The following is a 21,004-nucleotide window of genomic DNA, read 5'->3' as shown; positions in this document are numbered from 1 at the left end:
CAACTTCACTTTTCAAGGGGACTGAGGTGGGAAAGGGGAGAAGAAACTTCTCATTCAAAAAGGGGCATGTGAGGCTTTTGGGGGGATTTTTTTCATAACAAAAAACATCAAATTTTTATCAATGTGTATCAATCGTAGGGAAAAACGCTTTTCACTGAAACAGATGAGCACAACACTATCAGTCAGTGGAGAGGCACCTTTTATGTCTCTGCTCAGGAAGGAGCAAGGCTGAACTCAGCTAGGATGTGTCGCCTTCTGCCAGGTGAGCTCTGTTTTGAAAGGAAAGGCTGTTGACAAGCGAAAGAGGAGCAACTGGCTGATGGGCCCCTGGATGCTCCCCGCTTCCCATATTGTGCACCCTCCTCTCCCCCTCCCCAAACGGTGGCTTTTTTTGGCCATTTCACCCAATTCTGGAACTGATCACGCTGTTAAATCTCGCTGCCTCAGATACAGGAGAGCAGCACCCCCCAAACAGAGACGATGGCCTCAGCCATGTAAGTAGCGGCCTTTCCATCTCTGCTAGTATATTCTGCTGTAGCAAAGCCTCTTGTCGTGACTTTTATAGGAAGCTTTCAGTAGTCTAATTTGCTATTCATATACATCTGTTCCACTGGAGTCTGTCATTAATCTCCTGTAGGTTTAAGTTTTTCTTATATTTGCTTTTCTCTTATATTTGCTGCCTGGCCAGTCATCAAAGGGACAACTAAATGAATACTGATACAAAACAAATAGCCGGTTCCAGGGTTACCTGATAATTGTTTTCTTGCTAAAATATATATGATGCATCTTCCTCTCTGTTAAGGGAAATAGATTGAGCATGTGGGTAGGTTCCTCCAGCCCCATCAGAGTGCAAAGCTTGGAGCAAGCACAGTCACGGTCCTCCTGCGTGTCACGAAGGCTGCGGTGGGCTGTGCTTCTGGAGAACGGACTGGCTTGGCGGTGCCCTGTGTAGCCCTAGCATTTCCAGTTACTGTTACAACCTGAAGTACTATACTCATCTTCTAGAAACGTGATGGCTATTAGCCAGGGCTGCAAGCGAAGCTGTAAATGTTCTGCTGGGACTGCAGCATATGGGTAGAAAGGGGCATTTTTAAGGCTCTTCCTGAAGTAAGATGGAAATTAAAAAGATATTTTTGTCACAGGGCCAGACCCTGAGTAAGCATAATTTGGCTCTGACGACTTCAAAGGAACAGTGCCAGTTTATACAGCTGAAGACCCATCTATGATATTAAGAAAAAACAAACCTCATTTATTCTGTGTTCTTGTTGGTATCACAGTCCAACTATTAAAAAAATGAAAACATAACAGACTAGTCCTGCAATCATGAAGCCAGCATATATCAAGACTGTTTAAATGAACAAAAGGGATTCTTTTTTTTCTTTTTTTTTTTGGCCTTGAGGGGTTCTGTTCCCGTGTTTCCTTTGTAAACACAAGAGATGAGAGAGCCTTTCTCCTGTAAGAGTCCAAAAGTAGGTGGAGAGGAAAGGCTTTCTGAAAAAAACATCACATCATGAGCTTCAGAGTACTGTTTTCATAGGGAACAAGGCAGAAACAGAATGGCAGCCCCTTCTCCCCCAGTCTGTCACGTCCCGATCACAAACTTGCACTTCTGTAGTTTTGTTACTGTAGAATAGCTTACACCAGGCAGTGGTATGTTCGCAAGGTTGCTCAGGAGTATTTTGACTTGCAATGTTAAGAGAAGTTCTGGCTGTGGGTCATTCAAAATGACTTACGGGCAATGACAGTTTGGTGTTGTGCCTGGGCGTGCTGGGACGATTGTAGGGGGGTTCAGAAGTGCACAATAAAGCAATAATTCTGCCCCCTTTCTTGAGAGGCTTTTGTCTTGGAATTAATTGCTATTTGTCAAGTGCTTTAATATTGTTAGATGAAACCTGCTAGAACATTCTTCTCCATTTTTTTCTCACATGCTTCAATACAAGGAGAGTGAGTGAGTCAAAGGCTTGTCAGACTCCAAGCAAGAATACAGGGCTCAGGCGTTTAACCAAACACCAATAGAGAAGCGCGCGCGCACACACACAAAATTTGCTTTTACCCCCTGTCTGCTCAGTAACAGTTAATTTACAGCTCACTCCTAAATAGTGAATTTTAATACTATTTCCTTTTGAAAGTGTTACATATAAATTGGCTGTACCCAGTGTAAAAGTGTCTGCAGGCACAGAAATCATTATTTGCTGGGCTGACTGCTAAAGACTGATACATTTAGAGAGAAAATATATATTCTCTCCGAAGTGTAAACTCGGATTGTAAATTAAATTTGTCAATAAATATGGAAATGGTTTCCATCTTCCTCTTCTATCCTGCGCTGCTGAGATTGGTTGTTCCAGTCCAATGTCACTAGTGTGGCAAGAGAAATTACCAGCTCCTGCCCTGTCTGGGGCTAACAGGCTCCCAGTGTCGAGAGATCTATTGTCACAGCTATAGGTCAGTGAGTTAATTGTACATTCATCAGCGATAGCAACAATAGAAGTTCTTTACGAACAGAGTCTGGAAGAAGGTAATTGGATTTAAGGAACTCGAAAAGACATTATGGACGACTTATCTTCCTAGAAATGTGTGAATGATGGAGTAAGCAACACACAAACATCAGGCTTTGGTCCACGCAAGTAATCGTACCACAGATGAGCCTCAGGTGAAGTTTCATATTCTGGTGCCTAGTGAGAAAGTTGGATGTGATGAAGAGAGAGTTGTCATGCTTATGAATTTTCCCATCTGCATATGGGCACATAAAATGTTCATCTACCTCCTGGAGAGACAGTTCCTTGCTTAGTCTAAACCAGCACGGTGACACTGGGGTCTGTGGATCCATCCTGCGTTCTTTCAGTTCTTGGATGAAAGGCTTGCATGTCAGTGTTTGCAAAGCCGTCTGTCCGGACGCTACCTGCTGGTATTGGAAGCTGGATTTAAGAGAAAGCAACTTCTAGAGAAAGTCAGGGAGGCGACGCACTCTGAAGACATAAAACTGAGTAATAAGATACGCTTTAGACCCTCAGGTCCTCCCAGGGGGACCAAACAAACTCAAAACTATCAAAAATGTAATGAAAGCCCATCACTTTGATAAATGGAAAAAATCACCCCAGCATCAGAATAGAAATATAATTTCATTTTATCACACTGTGGTCATTAGCCTGGAGAGCAGAGATCTGAGCTTGGGATGCCATTTGCCCTGCCTGGGAACTCACTGCAATCCCATCAATCCTGACAGGGGTGGTTTAATTTTTTGGTTTTAGTGGACTTTGGGGGATTTTTATTTCTTAGTTCATTAAAATGCTTCTGTGTCTACCTGGTATACTTGTCCTATTTAATACAAGTCTGTGGTCTTTAAGGTGAGTGGTGGATCCGTTTCACATGATTATGTGATGTTGCAGGGTCTTTCTGTAAGTGAAAGGGCTTCAGGAGGTTGTGCTCTTCTCTCCCCTCTCCAGGTCATCTCACACCTTTTGGGGCTCTGGCTCGTGCTGCCTCACCCGCAGATCAGTGAGGCAGGACCAGCGCAGGATGGAGCTTGCGGCAGGGAGGGGCGGTGGCTGTGACATGGATGCTGTCTTGAGAAGGCGCAGAGGATGGTGAGGGCTCATTTGCTACGAGCTGCCCATCTGTCAGTGGCAGGCTGGCAGTTGACATGGTGACAGACACTTATGCTTGTTTTGCTGTTGCTGTGCTCCTTGGCAGTGTTTACGAGAGGTTGAGGAGCAGTGCTGAGACACTTCAGCATCGTTACCGCCTTTGGTTTTGTGGCTCTCCGCTCATGCTGTCTCCCTCTCCAGACATCTCGGAGTCCTCCAGCTGTTCAAGCACTTCTGCAGTCTTTATCACACCACTTTTACAGGTGACCCCAGTTACTTGCTTTTGAATTCTGCCCCCTCCCTAGAAACCTCCTGTGCTCTGAGATGTGTTATTTTGTGTGCTGGTGCCTCTTGCCTGCGGCCCGTCTCTCTGCCTTACAGGTCTGGCTCTTTTCTCTTTCCCACTTGTCTACAATTCATTATCTATCTTCTCTTGGGCCAAGGAACATAGTTTTATTTAGGGCCAGAGCCAAACCCATTTTAAGTCTCTGAAAGTAATCTCCTGACATCGATGAGGCTGAGTCAAATCTGATGTAATGGCATAGGTTGGTGACAAATCTCTAGGCCTTGCAGTGCTTAGCTAGGTGAATGCTCTGAGCCAGAAAGAAGCTACATCAAGAGAGCAGGTTCCTTGGGAAAACAATTAATTTCTTTCCCCGCTATGCTGCGGCTACCAGCCAGGATCCCAGGGTGTAAGCTGCCCTCCCTCTACCTACTTGAAAAGTTTTGGGTTTTTTCCCCTCTCTCTGTGCTTTCAAATACACACTTAATTGTAAAGAGCTGCGTGCCAAAGTCCAGGCTTTGGCTGAGAGTTAAACACCAAGAGTTAAACCCAAGCCATCGAGTTATAGAAGGCTCTGCTTTATCAGAGAAGTGTCAGGCATCCCCTCGCTGTGACTGCTATCAGTAATTAGCACACCCTACAGAGCCTGCTGCTGAACAGTCCACATGCTAAATGCTGCTTTGTCATCAAAGTACAGTAGCTTGTAACTAATTACATCCCAGCTTTATCTGGGCCAGTTCTTCCTTTTAAATACACTTAATAACTCTGCCTTTGAAGGTTCTAGGCATAAAAATAACCACTTCAAATAATCTCCTGAAGACACATGCCACTTTAGGTATAGAGCTGAAGTAGGCACCTTGGATTATCTGAGCAAAACAAGAGCCCTGGGCCCCTGCTGGGACGTGGATGGAGAGCTGCAGCTCTGGTGCGCTGCTTGTGTGTTGGAGAGGAAGGCTGGAGAGCCAAAGTTCATGTTTTACAAGAGTCCTGTGCATACATTGTCATTAAAGATGTGAGGAAGGAAAAGTGGACTGTGCCAAAAAAGAGCTGTAATTTGACTCGGCAGCGACTGACCTGAATGGAAAGACTAACAATGTGAGGACTAAAATTCAATATTAGTCCCGAGTCCTCCTCTATGACCTGAAGACCATCTATTTCTCTTTCTAAATCACATTTTAAACATTTCCAGTTGTACTGGATTCATGATTGTCTTTTGTCATCCTCTCCCTGACCCTGTGAAAAGAAAGACCAAAGAAAACATTTTATTTTCCTGATCTTGAAAGTTCCTGTGAGATGGGAAACACCTTTGCACAGAAGGAAGAGCTGCTTAGCATGGTGTGGAAACTGGGTTGGAAGTTGGTGGTGAGACCAGGATTCGTGGACCTGGTGCCCCTAAGAGTAAGTCTCCACTGGTTTGTTTAGAGACTACGTGCTGGTCGTTGAAGCCAATGCTGTGAAGTCTGGGTACCATAATTAGGCACTAAAATATCCCATAGGGCAGGATCGATTTTTTTTTTGTTATAGCTGAGTATTTTTGGTGTGTATTTTTTATTATTACTTAATTTCCTGTTGTATGGTGAGACCGTAAACTCCAGTGATGCCTGGGATAGATGGGAACGTGCCAGTCTCTAGCAGCAGCTTCTGTGTCTTTGTGAGTTAGGGAAAAGGCAGAAAATTCAAAAGCAATCCATGTAAGTACCTCGCCAGGAGGGAGGAACAGAGCAGAAACGGGGCCTGTGGCTCCTCATCCGAAAGCAAGCCAAACAACAGAAGTAGCTAGTGCAGTGAAAATGTCATGACTGCAAAGCGCCAAGGAGGAAATCAACTTTAAGAGGTAGCAGAAGGGGAACAGACTATGGCACTTTTAAATTAAAGGTGTTAGAGGGGTTCCTGGAGGGAAGAGGCTGGGAGTTAGAAAGGAATTCATTATGGAGAGACTGACTGCACTGGTGAATCACCTCTGTCGTCTGGGGCTGTTAAACCTGTGTCTTACAATGCCCTCAAAATGCAGACAGGATCATTCGGTGTCAGTGACAGCCTGTTTATCTAATACCAAATGAACTTTAGCAAAGGTGGCTTTGGAGGCAAGATGAATATTTACAACACCAGCATTTCCCCTGCCACCTCCCCTCTAATTGCAGTTAAAGGTGTTTGTGTGGCCCTGACTGGCGTTCAGGCGGGTTTATGTGATCGAGGGGCAGGTGGGTTTAACGGCATTGTTGGCTGTCAAATTGACAGTGGTGTTTTCTTTCATTTGAAACAAAAATGCAAAGGAGGGAAGAGCTGTGCGCACGCTGTGGAGAGAGAGCGTGCAAAGATTTCGGTCTCAAGGGGCCTGGTTTCTATTCGTTTGGGGTAAATTCAGGATCAGCCCCAGAACTGAAGCAAGTCTCCCTGTCCGTGGTGTGAACTGGGAGCAACTTTAATAGAGCTGTTGTGGATTTATGTCTGGCCTAACCCTGGAAGAGTCACTCCGCGTTTACATTTTAACTCAGCTCTGCCAGACTGGACTATTTCCAAGAGGCTTCCTTGGCTTTGCTGTACAATATTTTTCAGCCATTTCAAGTGCAATTGTTAATAGATATTGATATGGAAAATAAAATGAGTAAATTAAATGCTTGTGAAAAATCAGAAAGCCAACCCAAGAAAGGACTGAGCATGCATTCCCCTATCCAGTTGTGCTGATGTTCCTCTCTCCATACTGTCATTCCTGCTCTGCCAGGCCACCAGCCCTGCAAAGTCTAGTCCCAAGGATATTTTGCTTTGGTCCTTCAAGCCTATTAATCTGTGGCCATTCTGCCATCTCCTCCTTGGCTGTGAGGGTGACAATGCCATTGCTACAGCCTCATGCTAAGTGAGCAAGAGGGAGGTGACTGTATCTCATGGGCTGCCCTCAACAGCTTCCTCTCAAATGCCTCTTTGATCATGTAATTCTCACCTGCATCAAACCTTAAATTCTGCAGAGTGATTTTTTTAGTGGCTCCAGACCCAAGCTACCATTAGATCTGCTCCCCCACAATAATAAGCTTGCAGATTTGTCTGCTTCATCACAAGAGCAGGAGAAAGCAGTAAAATGTGTCAGTTTTCAGCTTTAGACAGAGTTGACGATTTGCACAGTTCGCAACTTGCCACAAAAAAAAAAAGATTGTTTTGTCAACACTCACATATGGTGGCTCATTCGGCTATACCAGGACACAATTAATTACTTGAGTCTGCTGTCTATCTGTCAGAGCACTATAAAGAAAAGTTTTGGGATGCATTGTTTGTTTAATCTATAGCGGCTTTTGTTTGCTTCAGAATGGTGGGTATCTTTTCTGATTTTTTCCTTTTTCTTGTCTTACTCCTTTCTAAAGCTTTAATTCCTATAATCCGAATGGTCTCTTTTCTCTTGTTGCTGCTGATCAGTTATCTACCAGAGATTAAATTATCTCGGATGGAAGGGCAGCAATAAATGCCCTGCAGCAGCGGAGCTGGTGACTGCAGCAGTCGGCTGGGGCTGGGAGGCAAAGCGTGTCCATGCGGCTGCTCCAGGCCTGGGCTCATCCCAGCTCTTTTCTTTAGCACTTAATGGAGATCGTGCGCGTAGGGAGTGAGCTGGACTCGGCTGTCATCTGAGTCAGTGAATGAAGACCTCCCAGGTGTGATTCAGCCCTGAGGCACTGTCTGTCTGTCTCTCTGCTGACTACAGCCATGGCCAAGGGGGACTAAACTCCTCAGCTGGATGCCTGTGGGCAGGAATGGGCACCTGGGCCTCGCTGCCTCCCCTCCAGGGAGAGGGCTGCATCCTGCTGGGGTGCGCAGTCCCGGCTCCGAGGGCATCAGGGACAGCAGAATTAAGGGGCACAGCTAGATGAAGCTGTCTTGTGAGTTGCCACACGGATGGCAGAGCTCAGGAGGAGTGCCCGCCATCATCCAGCCCTCGAGGTGGTACCCCAGCAGCCCTGGGTCAGCATGTCCCAGCAGCACGGCTCTCCTTCTCCACGGCAGCGGAGGAAAGCTCCGGTGCAGGGGCTGGAGCACTTGCAGGCTCTTCCCAGACCTTCTCCCCTCTTGCCTGCAGACCACGGGGAAAACCATCCCCACACCATGGCATGCCTTCCTCCAAAAGGAATGTCTTTACACACTGGGGCTGCTGTGGTGTTTGCAACGCACTTTAAAAGCTGTGGAAGTGCCAAGTATCCTTATGGCTGCTATTAGAAATGCTGCGGTTTCCACAGACAGGTAGCATTCAGGTCAGGAGAGCTTTGGCTGTATTCTCCAGGTGGCAGCTGCTATAAAGGAAACAGATGTTTTGTTACAATTTCTAATAGTTCTGTTAGATCCTGGGGAACGGAGGGCTAAGGTCAGCAGCGAGCTGCCATAGCCAGTGCTGCAGGACTGATTTTATCATGAGAAAAATTACTGTTTATTAGTGCAGGGGAGAGTTGGGAAAAATATTTCCGGGGGGAGGGGAAGTATTTGTGAGTGTTGGCTTGCTATAAAAGCTGTGCATGGACTTGGCTGGGTCTGTAGCTCCCTGTTTATCAACTGCTCATGAAGCCCGAGAGCAACAAATGTATTTTTCCAGAGGTTTCTTAGAAAGAGATCCACTCGTACTTGGCAGAGCGGGGACCCACTTGGCAGAGGTGGGACCATGGGTCGCTGAGGACTGTGTTTTAGTGTGTGTCACTGGGTGCTAGGCTCATCAAATCCAATCCCTGCCTGCTGCAGGTGCTGGGCTGTGTAAATGCCAACAGGAGCATCAAGAGTAGGTCCCCCTCCCTTGTTTTGGGGGCTAACTTAAGGACAGGCCACCCCTCAGTTACACCTAAGGTCCTGCAGTAAATTAATGATTTAAAAATTGTAATAAAACAACCCTGTACAAGGCATGTTTTCCAAACCTTTGTCTGGTTTCAGAGTCAGGCCCTCTACATGATTCCCAAATGTTTTGCTTCCAAAACCTTAATCTCAAGTCTTGGAAGTTTAACTAATCTGCACACAGATTTTGCTTAGCTCAGGTCTTTTTCTCCTTTGATTCAGTTTGCAATAGAGCTTTCTATGCAGGATATTAATTTCATTTTTTAACCAGCTTCTTTTATCTTTGAGACTTGAATGCCAGGCACCTTGTGGCAAACTGGGTGGCCACAGGCTTGGAATAGTCAGCGAGTGAGTTCAAAGGCAATAAAAACATTTCATCTGTTCAAAGACAGCTGTAGTCCCAACTACGGATTTTTTTTTTTAGTGGTTCTCATAAAAACTAATAATATTTAACTAATAAAAGTTAAAAAAATAACTCTTATAAACAGCATTTGAAAGGGTTTCGGTTCAAGTTGCTGAGGAGGTAAATGGCTCTGGGCCCCCTCCCTAGCACTACGACTGGAAAGCTTCATGGCTGCGGTATGTCCTGTCCTGACTCGGAGCAGTGCTCGGGGTGTTCTCGGTCTCCGAGGGCCAATGGGTATCATTGCTTCAGAGGTAAAAAGTGGGACTTTTCAGAGAGAAGTCTGCTCGCGTAATTCAGCGTTCTTCCTGACCCCACCTCGGATACTTGCAGGGTGTATGTGAGTCAGGGAGAGCGGAGTAACTCACCCAAGGAGGTCTTGCTGTAAGCCTTGCTAATTACAGCATCTTTTCAACACTGAAACATGAAGTTTGCTATCCTGTCCCAAACTTTTATTGTTACTAATTATAACTCTGGCTATTCTTGTTCTCTGTACAAATACTCAAAATCGTTTAAATCTATTTAAGCTTGGAAAGGTTGTACTCTGTACTGGAAGGCAGGGCTTCACATTACAGAGCTGTCTGCTGCCCAGGGTGGCTAATGTTTTCTGGGATGCCATGACACAGCTAGTGTGGCAATACAAGGATTTAAGCAGAGAGTTTCACAGCTATTTAAAGGGCTTTGGTTTTCTTATTCTTTATTCAGGTATCTAGCATTGAACATCTGCATTATGATACAGCTTTGCAAGTCTGTGTTCTTGGTAGGCTTTCTGTTCCACAAAGTTTAACAGGTTGTTTAATGAGACCATGAAAACTTTTGCATCCACAGCATCCTACGGCTTGGAGAACCTCAGTTCTACTCTTTTTTTATTATTTTTTTGGGAAAGGCATCTCCTTCTCCTGTTTTTTTAATCTGTATGGGGACTGAGCAGTGGGGGGAAAGCACCATCTGCTCCCTTCATGTTTTCAGGCTGTACAAACTAGGGAACAGCCCATGAGGTCTCCGTGGTTTCTCCCAAGGCACTGGGCTGGTTCAACAGCATCCTGACCCTCCACTCTGTGCTGCACCCACCATCACAGCCCAGAGCTGCGGCTCTCTGCGGGACCGATGCAGCAGTGAGCAAGTACCCCCCAGTGAGAAAAGCAGCATACTTGCAGAGCAGCAGACAGCACTCACCAGCGGTAGTCACAGCCAGGCTGATTTTTAAGATAAATGTTATTTAAATTGCTGCATCTCAGCTGCTGTGGGAGCTGCACACCTCAGCTTAGCATGCTAAATATACCTTATTAATTGCCTTGCTCTTTATGTACACCGGAGGCTGGTGCATCGTTAAATACACTAGGAACATTTATTCCTTGAGGTTTGGTTTCTTATTGAAGTATTCCAGTTCTTAATGGCTCCTCTGTCTGGGGTCGAGTTGGACCTGGAATATTGCAACTTGTCCTTTTTTTCCTTTCCTCACCAAAGCACAACAGTACAGTGTCCCAGTGTCTGTATTTAAGTACATCATGCTTGTACAAAGCAGCATCATTAGACTGGAGGAGTAGATACCCTCTGAGAATATTTAGTTCTGCTATTTTTCTGTATTGCTGCATTACCTAAAGGCTATAGCTGAGATTGCTCCTTGCATTGTGCAAAGGGAGAGACAGCCTCCTAAAGTGCAGTTTGCAATCCAAGTAGGCAATTAGACAAGTGTCAGGGTATAGCCCATATGCAGGTCAGAAACCGAGACCCTTTTATTCAAGACAGTTCACAGCATGACTCACTTCAGAAAGCACAAGGAGTAGAACCCAAGTCCCATTTCTTGCTTATTGCCTTCGCTGCAAGTCTGGAGTAACTGTGCTGGAGTTGCTGCTTTCACACCAGCATATAATTGGCCCGAGAAGAGAATTTGAGTGGTGATCAGCCACTCGAGAAACCCACGCTGCATGGGGCTCTGAACGGAGTGTTTCTTTGAGTGCTTTCATGCACTCTTTCTGGGCCTGTGTGCATCCATGGGAGAGGACAAGAAGGGGCTTTCAAAGGGAGGGGTGGGAGCTTCTTCTGTATTCTTTTAAAAATGCCTACCTGTATCCATGGTGCTGCAGAGAAGTAAAAGTTATCCTGGAAGATAACCTTGGCTCCACTCCATATCGCCAACTAGAAGCATTGTGGGGAATGGGCTTGCTTTGCTTAGAGTAGGAAAAAAACCTTCTCAGCTCCAAATAGCGTGTTTTTTATTGAGAGCCTCTTCCTTTTTTACAACCTTATTTGTTTTTGCTGTAAAAGATGGTGAAGCACCTTCTGCAGCAGTATTAGTTACACACACCGGGTTCAGCCAAGCCCTTCTGTTCCCTTCCAGCGCCGCAGTGCATGGGGAGACGTGGTCTGGGGTTGTAAAGAGTTGCTCTGCTGCAGAACAGGGCCAGTGGGCTCTGAGAGCCCCTCACAAACGCATTCCTAGGGCAGGCTGCAATCAGCCTGTGGAGCATCTTGCACCTGCAGAACCTCAGCCCCTTGGTAGTCATCTTTGAACAACCGATTCCTTCAGGCAGTTTCTAGTCTGCTTCCTTCCCTGACTGCATTTGTGAAGGAAAACACAGCAGCAATCACCAGGCAACACATTATTGTATTATTCATGCCCTGTAGTTGAGGGTGATTGAGGTGGGGAAAAGGAGGAGAAAAACCCTGCAAAATTCATTACAGCTTCAACACCAGAGAACCTCTCAGGGTTTGGGATATTGTGGCTTTAATCGGAGCTAATGGGTCCCCGGTGCATAAGAGATGTCTTTGAGCGGATGTGCTGAACGGCTGCGGTTCCCTGCCTGGAGTGCTGGGTTGGTCAGGATCCGACCTGCCTGGTGCAGGTCTCCAAAGGAGGTGCCATGAGTCAGCGGGGAAGCCCTGGGAGTGAGCCGCGGCAGTGACCTACGCCGTGACACACCGCTCCTGCTCTCAGTATCGCTTTACACTTGTTCTGTCTTGTCTGTTGAGGCCGTAGATTGTGGGCAGAGGCTTTCCTACCCATCGCCTCCTGCAGTGCCTGACACGTTTCGTCTCTGATGTCAGCGGTTGCTGCAATACTTAGGTGGAAATACAGAGGAATTATTGTAACCTATTTTAGCACAGACATATCATAAGCACAAGCACAACTTCTCAATGTAAGGCAATGATTTAATTGTTGAATGCAATTTGGGTATGTTACTTCATTTTTCAAAGCAGATAACTTCTGTATTTCTCTGGTCTTTAGATAGGGAAGGAGATATCTATCTATTTAAGGTATTTATAGACCACATTATCTCAGTACCTGATATCTTATGTGTTTATCCTTGCATTGCCTATTGGTTATTAGGTATAGTTGTTTTTCTACTTTGCAGGGCATGGGGAGAGGGGAAAGTAAATGTAGACTGCTTAATGGCTTCTTCAATGAGGAACTTAAGGTGGAGCAACACTCCTGCATTTTCTAGAGCCCTCTAGTTCCTGGGTCATCCTCCTCCTGTATGGAAATTGCTAAAGCTTCAGTCCTGCCACTGCATCTTCAGATGCGAGTCCCATGGCCACAAAGAACAAAAATAGTTTTACTGGGGCTTTCTTCCAGAAGTCCTGCCGTTTAACAGAAGGGCCACTGTATGGCTTCCAGATTATTTTCCCATTTGCTAGCCTGTCTGCTTTGCAGCTCTGTCCAGCCGTGCTGTTGAATGCCACCGATTTCGGTGTGACTCCCCCTGGACACAGAAGGTGGCTGTGGGTGGATCAGTTTTCTGAACCAGGGGTCTTTAGTTTCCCCTCTAGTGATGGTCGGTGGCTGTGTTGGACAGGGCAGAAGATGGCCTTGAAAATGTCAGCAGAATGCTGGTTACCGGTACTGTCTTTAAAGCGTGATTGTGAGAGAGCGAGCTCTGCCTGATAGAGCCCATAAAGTTGGATGGTAAGTAAAGGATGAGCGAGGCTGAGCTGATACAGTCTAATTAACTTCCCTTCCAGGCTGCATTGTCTTCTGTGCTCAAGCACGGCTTCTTCCAGATTTAAATTGATTATGAATATCAGCATAATGACAAAACGCTGCTTTTGAAATCAGGCTTTTCACAGTAAATGGTTATTTGGTTTTTTGCACAAAAACACTGGCTTATCCAGGGTTATAAAATTCTCTCTCTCCCCTTCCACCTTCACTACTGCCTGATTTGTGCATGTAGTTTAATTAAAATCATATGGTATTTCCACAACTTGGTATGTCTCTGCTGCTAGCCTTGTGTTTGATTTATATACAGCATTCCAGTGAAACTGCCTGGAAAAATTAAATAGACATGAATCAACTTGCCACAGGCTTTTGAAATCAAACATTTCACAGCTAACTCCCTGCGGACATCTTTCAGCCTGATGCAGGATAAATGTTACTGTAAGCTACTAAGTACAGGGCTATGTTAAAATGCAGTCATTAGGTTTGGGTTTTATAATTGTAGTTGTTTGCCAAATTATAGCTTAGGAACCAGGGAGCACTTTGATTCATTACTTATGATTATATGATTATTAAAAAAAAAAACCCAACAACAAACTACTTGGGTTATTAGACTTCAATTTTTTTGTCTTGGCCTTTGGAATGAATCTAAACCAGTGGTAAATGTCAGATGTTTGTAAAAACACTTTTAGTATAACTGTTTGATGAAGCTATTGTAAATGCTTTTTCTGTCTGTGTTTTATCTGGAGGGGGTGTAAGCTGTTAGCTCTTGGGTAGATACTTATTCTCAGCTGAGCTGCAGCTCTTTTTGGAAGCTTAGTACATCATAAACAAAGTTAAGTCCTTATCGGAATGTCAGCTTTAGTTTTTATTAGCGTGACTTAAAATAGACCAAAACAAAGTATCCTGTAGGAGAAAAGCTGAAACGCTAGTGCTGTTATTCTGTATTTATATATATGCCTGCTTTAGGATTAAGAATGAATATCCAAAAGTTGAAAGCCAGTTCTCTGCCTCTCAGCACAGAGACTCAAAACGAGGAGACCACAGAGCGCTGCTGGCCCTGCGCATCCTCCGTCAGCGGAGCTGTGCTGCGTCCCGCCAGCAGACGGCTGGGTCGGTCCCAGCAGCAGCTACCAGCCTGGTGTTGAATTTCCAAAAGGAGAAGCAGAAAGGGAAGAAATCTCCTTTGTGCTTTCTGGATTGTCCGCTGGGAGCCCAGCGATTCCCATGCACAACTGTGCTTGGAAATGTGTATTTCATTTAGAGCTGAACGACTCTGGTGTTAGTCACAGTGGAGCTTCTAAGATGTCTCTCATGCTTCCTGCCTTATGCTAGCTGGGAGTTAATCAAGAATCACCAGCGTTATGGAAGACAAAAAGAGCCCTCTCTGGGATTTGGGCTCAGCTGCATCCCTTTAATAATTTATAAAAAGTCTTGGGCTCTAATAACCTTAATCACAAGGATTTGGGAAAGGAGGCAATGAATTTGTTTGCTTCCTCCCAGCCACAGGTGATATTAAAGTGAAGAAAGAAAAATTAATCCCCTTTTCTGATTTGTCTTACAAAAGATATGCAAATAGTATTAGGGGCTGATCAAAATGCCAGTGATTGCTGGATTGCTAAGAGCGAATACTAAAGCAGTCCCTCTGGAAAGCAATGCTGTTGTGGCTCATAAGTGCCAGTTGTGAAGATGTCTTCTGCTGTTAGATAGTAAAATGCTGTAGGCTGGAATTACCTTTAAGGTCATCCATGGAAGTACGTTCGTCCCATCGGGAGAATTTGAGGGATGCAGGATGTGGCCTTGGTTAGGACAGTTTTAGGTAGACTGGGATGCTAAACACAGCGGGTAAGAGGTGAGCTGAGCTCCTGCGGAGAAGCGCAGGGCAGTGCTTGAAGGAGTGGGGGTGCAATATCTGACCCAAAGACGTTAACTTGGCTTGGCAGATACCGTGTTGTCAGCTAAGCTGCGGGGATGACCCCTCTGTGCTGTCTGCCGTCATGAGTGGGAGGTGGGAGAGCGCAGCGTGTGTCTCCGTGGCGTTCTGCAGACAGAAGGCAGCAGTCTGAGCTGGCTGGATGCGAGGCAGTGCTTAGGGAGCACTGGGCTCTGGTGGAAGGGAGGAACTGGACTTTGAAACAGGCTTTCATGGCTACAAGACCTCCACCCTGTGCTGCAGACCAGGCTGTGCGGGACTGCCTTGCAGCTGCTGCCAAGAAGCCATGCATGGCTCCACAGCAGAGCTGGACTGCTCCGCAGCTCAGCTCATGCACAGTAACTTGTTAAGCCACCGTACCTTGTTTGCGCGTGAGAAACCTAAGGGAAAGGTAAAATGGCAAAGGAGTAGGAAGGTCTGGAAGAGGTAAGCAGGAGATATTTAAAGGAGGAACACACCAATAACATGTTGGTGGATCGTAAACTGGAGGAGCGTGTGGCAAGTGCGTTTGTGAAGAGTGCGTTGAACCAGGTTCCTCGCTGCGCTGCATGGGGAGCTGGCGTGGTTTGCGAGGTGGGTGGCGGCCGTCCCTGCCTTCCTGACCTCCGGAAATCCTGCGGCACGGGAGAGAACCTGTCATCTCATGTTTGCAAGTGCTTTTCAATTTAATACGTTTTAATCAGAAAATTAATCAGGAAACACCAGTGCAGCAAGATAATTGAACAATGAAGAGACACAATAATTACTGTTTAGTCTAATTAACTTTGTTAAGTCTTTATTGGGAACAGAGACTTCCTGAGTGAAACTTATTAAATGGTTCTCCCTGGAAAACAGATTCCCCATCAAAAAGCCTTTGTTCCTCCTACTGTTCGTTAGGAATTGGGTGCATGTCTTTAAATCGCGATTAGGGAAGCCAGCAGGTGGGTTTCGGGAAAACTGTAAGTTACCTTTCAGCCTCCTACATCTTCAATTAATTTACATCTCTTTAATCCATTGCTCTTCTCGCTTCTTCCCAGGTAGGCAGGATTTGATTACCAGCAAAACCTACGGGCCTGTGCAGCCCTACGGTGCTGCATCCACGTTCGGCTTTGTTCCCATCTCTCATCTTCAGGCGCGTGGAAAATGGACACGTGATTGGGGATTATCAGCAAAGAAGGCTGAGGGGCTTTTGTTTGCTGCGGTAAATATATATAAAAGCACTGAAATCTTTGGTGGGGCTTTGACAGGACGGAGCTGCTGGGAAGCCTCCAGCACTTGACGGGTACATCAAGGGGGTACATGGTCCTGCGAGTCGGGATCGCAGGGTCTGGGGAAAGCCAGGTCTGAGACAGAGAGGCATCAGAGTAATGGGCATTGTCAGAGCCATGACGTTACTGCTGAGTATTTGTATAGGGCCAGAAAATTTAACCTCGGTGGAAAGCCTTCAGGAACGAAACCTGCCTTCCTGTCTGTTTTGTGCTCCTCGGCTCTGACCTCTGTCCTTGCAGGCTCTCAGAGGACTCAGATAAATAAGCTGTGTTCATTGAAGAATATTAACGGGTACAAGGAGCAGCGTATGCCTAGGCACAGATTAGCATGAAAGAGTCAGTCTGTCTGGTCCAGTCTCTCCTCTGGTTTTGCTTTGCTTTGCTTTCCTGGTAAGGGTGTAGCATTAAATATTTATAATTTCAGAATGAAGGATTAAAAATAAATATTGAAATGAACTTGATTGGCTTTTGATCTGCTGAGAGAGCCCTTTGGCTGGCCACAGTCCAGTAAGCAACTGACCCACCGGTAGCTTGTGCATTATTCATATTAGGTTAGGTCAGGAAGATGAGAGAGACGCAGGATATTGACCCTTTAGGAGAAGCATGAAGGAATGTGATTTAATAATTTGTGGCTCATGGGATTATGTTCTCGAGGCAACGAGCTATGAACCAGGGGAAACTCAGGAGCTTAGATCTTACTCTTAGTTTCAGTCATGCCAAACCTGAGACATCCTTTTATTGCCAAGGGATTTACATCCATGTAGCTGGGCAGAATCTAGCTTCCCTGGGGACAAGAGTGCCTCAAACAAGCTGCAATCCCTTGGCTGTTTAAGGTGAGACTATTCTGTTTTCTGTCAATTCTAATTGTAAATCACAGAAATACTTTTACAGTAGAGCAGGTCTGCCTTTTCTAAAATCCAGGTATTTTAATGAGCAATTTTTAATGAGCAAAATGCTCTGAAAGAATGTTTTGCTACTTTTCTGTTTCTCACAAGCTCAGTGAGCACGAGAACATCTCAGACTCTACCCAGTGCACTCTGCCTCACTTCAGACTTTAATGTTTTCATTACAATTAGGGTACAGGATTGCTCCCCACAAATCCTGTTATCTCCTACAGTTAATTTGCGCAACTAAGAGCCCGAGTGTTTTGAATTTCTTGTCGGTGAATGGCATTGTAATTGAATTTCTAATTTATTTGGTCCAGTTTATAATTAAAATAAGTACTCTCCCACTTATCGTTGTACGTTGCTCTTGGGTTTTTCCACCCATGTCCTGCTTTTGAGGCTGCAAAGCAGTCTGCGTTGTATTCAGCCCCGAAGCGCGAGGGAGACGACTTCATTACTCGTCGTTTTTTCTGGGTCACCCCGTGGCAGTTGTTGTTTTGTTGCGCTGAAGCACTGCGTATCTTCACGACTCAAGACAGGGGTCTGTTGGGAGCAAGCGTTCTTGGAGAGTGCAGCCTAACAGCCTTGCCTACTTGTTTATTTTCTTCCTTCTCCTCTCTTTCGGTTAATTATTGTGTAAACACTGCTGGTTGCTGTAGGATTGCTCTATGGATCTGGCAGCAGCATTCCCCTTTCACCAGGGAGAGGCAACTAATGTTTTTTCTAGAGGGGCAACTCTTGAGAAACCTTCTGATTTAATTTTTTCCTCCCATCGTCTCCTGTGGCGTCATATAGAAAATAAAATTGCTAGAGCTTTAAAACACTTCACTGGCTGAACAAGAGTGTTAATTATTATTTAAGAGGGACAATTGGTCAACGTTTAAAAGCTGTGAAATAAGAGGAAAAAATAAAAAGTTTAAATTGCAACGTGGGGCGAAGGAAAGAGATTATACACTTCTACAGTGTGGTATATATACGGAGCAATATTTGCAGTTAGAAGGTGGAAGAAAAGTAGAATAGCCCTTTTCCATTTCCTTTTCCTGCAGCCCTTCCAGGACAAGTACATTGCTGTTTTCTCTTCAGAAGGAGAGACAGGAACTGGTGAACCCACTAGTTTTGTTTCAGCCCAGTTTGGTGGCCATGCAAATGATTTGACTCGTTACGCCTTGAAGATACATACCATTTACCTTTGCGAAGCTGACGGGGGTGTTCTGCAAATCACATCTCAAAACTGTTACTTGCTGTGCTGCCCTAAAAACTAAAATCCCTGTGGAGGCAAGTATCTTTTGTCTTGTGCCTGTACAGCAAACAGCACAGCGCGGGTTTCACGAACATGATGGAAAGGGCAGGGGATTCCCTAGGCACCAATATAAAGCAAATAATTAAGAATATCATAAAGCCTTAATAGGGGCTTCAGCCTGTTCTTCAAGGTAGTCTTGCCCCTGTAGACATTCATTATTTGGCTATGCTTAGAAAACCCCAAAGACAAAGACAGTCACGTTGTGTTGGGTCTGCTCCCCAGATCTTATTCCACACCTCCCTTCCTTTACTCGACACTGATGCAGAACTGAAGTTGTATATGGATACGCAAGCCTTGCTCTAGCAAAGAGCATGGGAATATTTTTCCTAGCAAAGGCTATTCCTTCCTGAACTCCCAGAGCCTTTGTGTTTATGCTGTGACATACGAGATTTACCTCACCTCACTGTTCAGAGCCGCAAATACTTTTACTGCTCAATAGGTAGCAAGTCACAGTCTGCTGAAAAACTTGCACCATGCTGCTCGGTTTTATCCTATGCCCTGCAGAACAGCTTTTTCACAGCTACTTGTGCAGCCTATTTCTTTTGTCATAAAACTTCTAGTGCTGTGCCTACAGCACTCACCTACATGTCTAATTTCACGTCACCGTAACAGGCAGGCTACAGAATCTTTAATAACTGCTTGCTGGTCATTAAAGCTGTATTTACAGAGACTTAACAGCTCTGTAATAGATATAGAACTTGCTCTGCGGAATTGTTACTGCATAAATATACCAGAATAAGCAGCTGGTAGTTAAAAGCTTTGTAATGCATGGAAAGCTGTAATTTGCTGATTAACAATGGGTGACTGCGATTGTAGTGCAATATCTATTTCCTAGCATCACCAGAAATCTGACCCATCTCTGAAAGGGCCAAATGAAAGGAAAACACTGTTAGAGGTGCGGGAGAATGACCGATAGCTGGAGGAGTTTTGACCCCTGATGTTGAATTGTTTTCGGTGGAGACGGGTCTTTGCAGTGCTGCAAGCCAGCTGTGGCAGGACTGGATTCTCATGGTGTAGGTCAGTGTGTATCTCCTGTCAGCATGGCTTTGCACCAGCTGAAGATGTGCTTCTTTATCGCTGAAGCTCAGATTCATGGAAAGCTAACAAAAGCCATGCTTTCATTTCTATTCTCATTAATTTTCCATTGCTAATTTGTTGGAGTTCCTTAGCAAGTCACTTCACCCCATCTGTCTCTTCCTTTTGGGCTTTGCCTTTCAAGTTGCTGGCATTTCAGGATGCTGTTTGCTCAGAACCTGGTGTATGTGAAACTGTATTTTTTCTGAAGCTTCTATGTGCCTCTGCAGTATAGATTAATATACTAATACTACTGAACTCTTTCTAACTGCCAGGATTTCAGCAGGATGGAGGTTTACCTTTTGCATGAACAGCCCTTTCACCCAAAGGTGTCTTCAGAGTCTTTTAGTCTTTATTTAAATTATATTATGTCCCTGCTTGGAAAAAGAGAAGAAAAAAAAAAAAAGAGAGAGGAGTCAGAAACATAAATTAAGCCTTCAAATGCATGTGCAGTTCTCTGTGACACAAACTTTGCTCTTGGGGTTTATGATGCTAATAAAATACTATTCACTGCTAACAGCTCTTTCCTTCCTGGCCTCACAAACTGAGACAAATAAGTGCATGTATTGAAGGAGTTCACATTTTATGTCTCTCTGCATCAATATGGCCCTGCTTTATTGACATTTTTAGGTAGAAACTGGCTAGTCATGCCTGGACTATGTTAGCTATTATTTATTATTTGGACTGAGGACCTAAGCCCTCCTTGTTCTAGGGGGTTGTACATAAAATCACAACTATTTGTATCCCAAAGAGCCTCTAAATATTATGAGAGACAAGACCGAAGTAGGATAAAAAGATGCAGTGAGCCCGTTTGTGTAGTATGTGATGGGGAACAGCACGCACAGCCACCGCGAGCGTTGGCCGCAGACTGCAAGGGGGAAACATAAGGCAAGGGTTTGCGGCAGGTTCCCGCGGGTAGAGGAGGTGGCCCAGAGGCTCCTGCAGGAGAGCCTTACCCGCAGGCGTTAACGAGAAAACCACAGTAAATGGTCCTCTGTGTCCCAAACTGACCACCCGACCAAAGGGCTTGTACCTCTGCTGAGGACCTGGACTCTCCCTTGTATGCTCATAGATTTAAACTGTCAGGTACTTACGAAGACGGTTATTTTAAGTGATCAGCAATAATAATTTTTTGTCATCTTTAAAATAAATCATCTCAGGAACTGCCTGAGCAGGGCAGCATAAGTAATTAGAGTCAGAATCCTGGACACATGCCCTAGCTGGCTCCAGCACTGCTTATGAATTACAGAGCTACTATTCCTGATGAAACTTTTGTTCTTTTGTTGCAAAATCTGGAGCGGCCTGGTTGAGAGACCACTAATGGTGACTTAATCATGGTGCTTGGTACCTCACTGAGGGCATCCAGGCAAGATCAAAGTGAGTCCCAGCAGCTTGTCCAGGAGAGAGAGTAGAGAGTCAAGCCCCACGTCTTAGAAGACATGGATTTAAAGACTAGTGACATTAGCCTAAATTTTTGCATTAGGATCTGTGATCTCTGTAGTCCAAGTTCTCCCAACTTCTTAGACAACTTCACGTGATTTTCTGTCATACATATAGTAATGCTT

Source organism: Platalea leucorodia (assembly GCF_965183815.1).
Source record: "Platalea leucorodia genome assembly, chromosome: 18".
In the NCBI taxonomy this organism is placed as follows: domain Eukaryota; kingdom Metazoa; phylum Chordata; class Aves; order Pelecaniformes; family Threskiornithidae; genus Platalea; species Platalea leucorodia.
Note: the sequence above shows the minus strand (reverse complement) of the source record.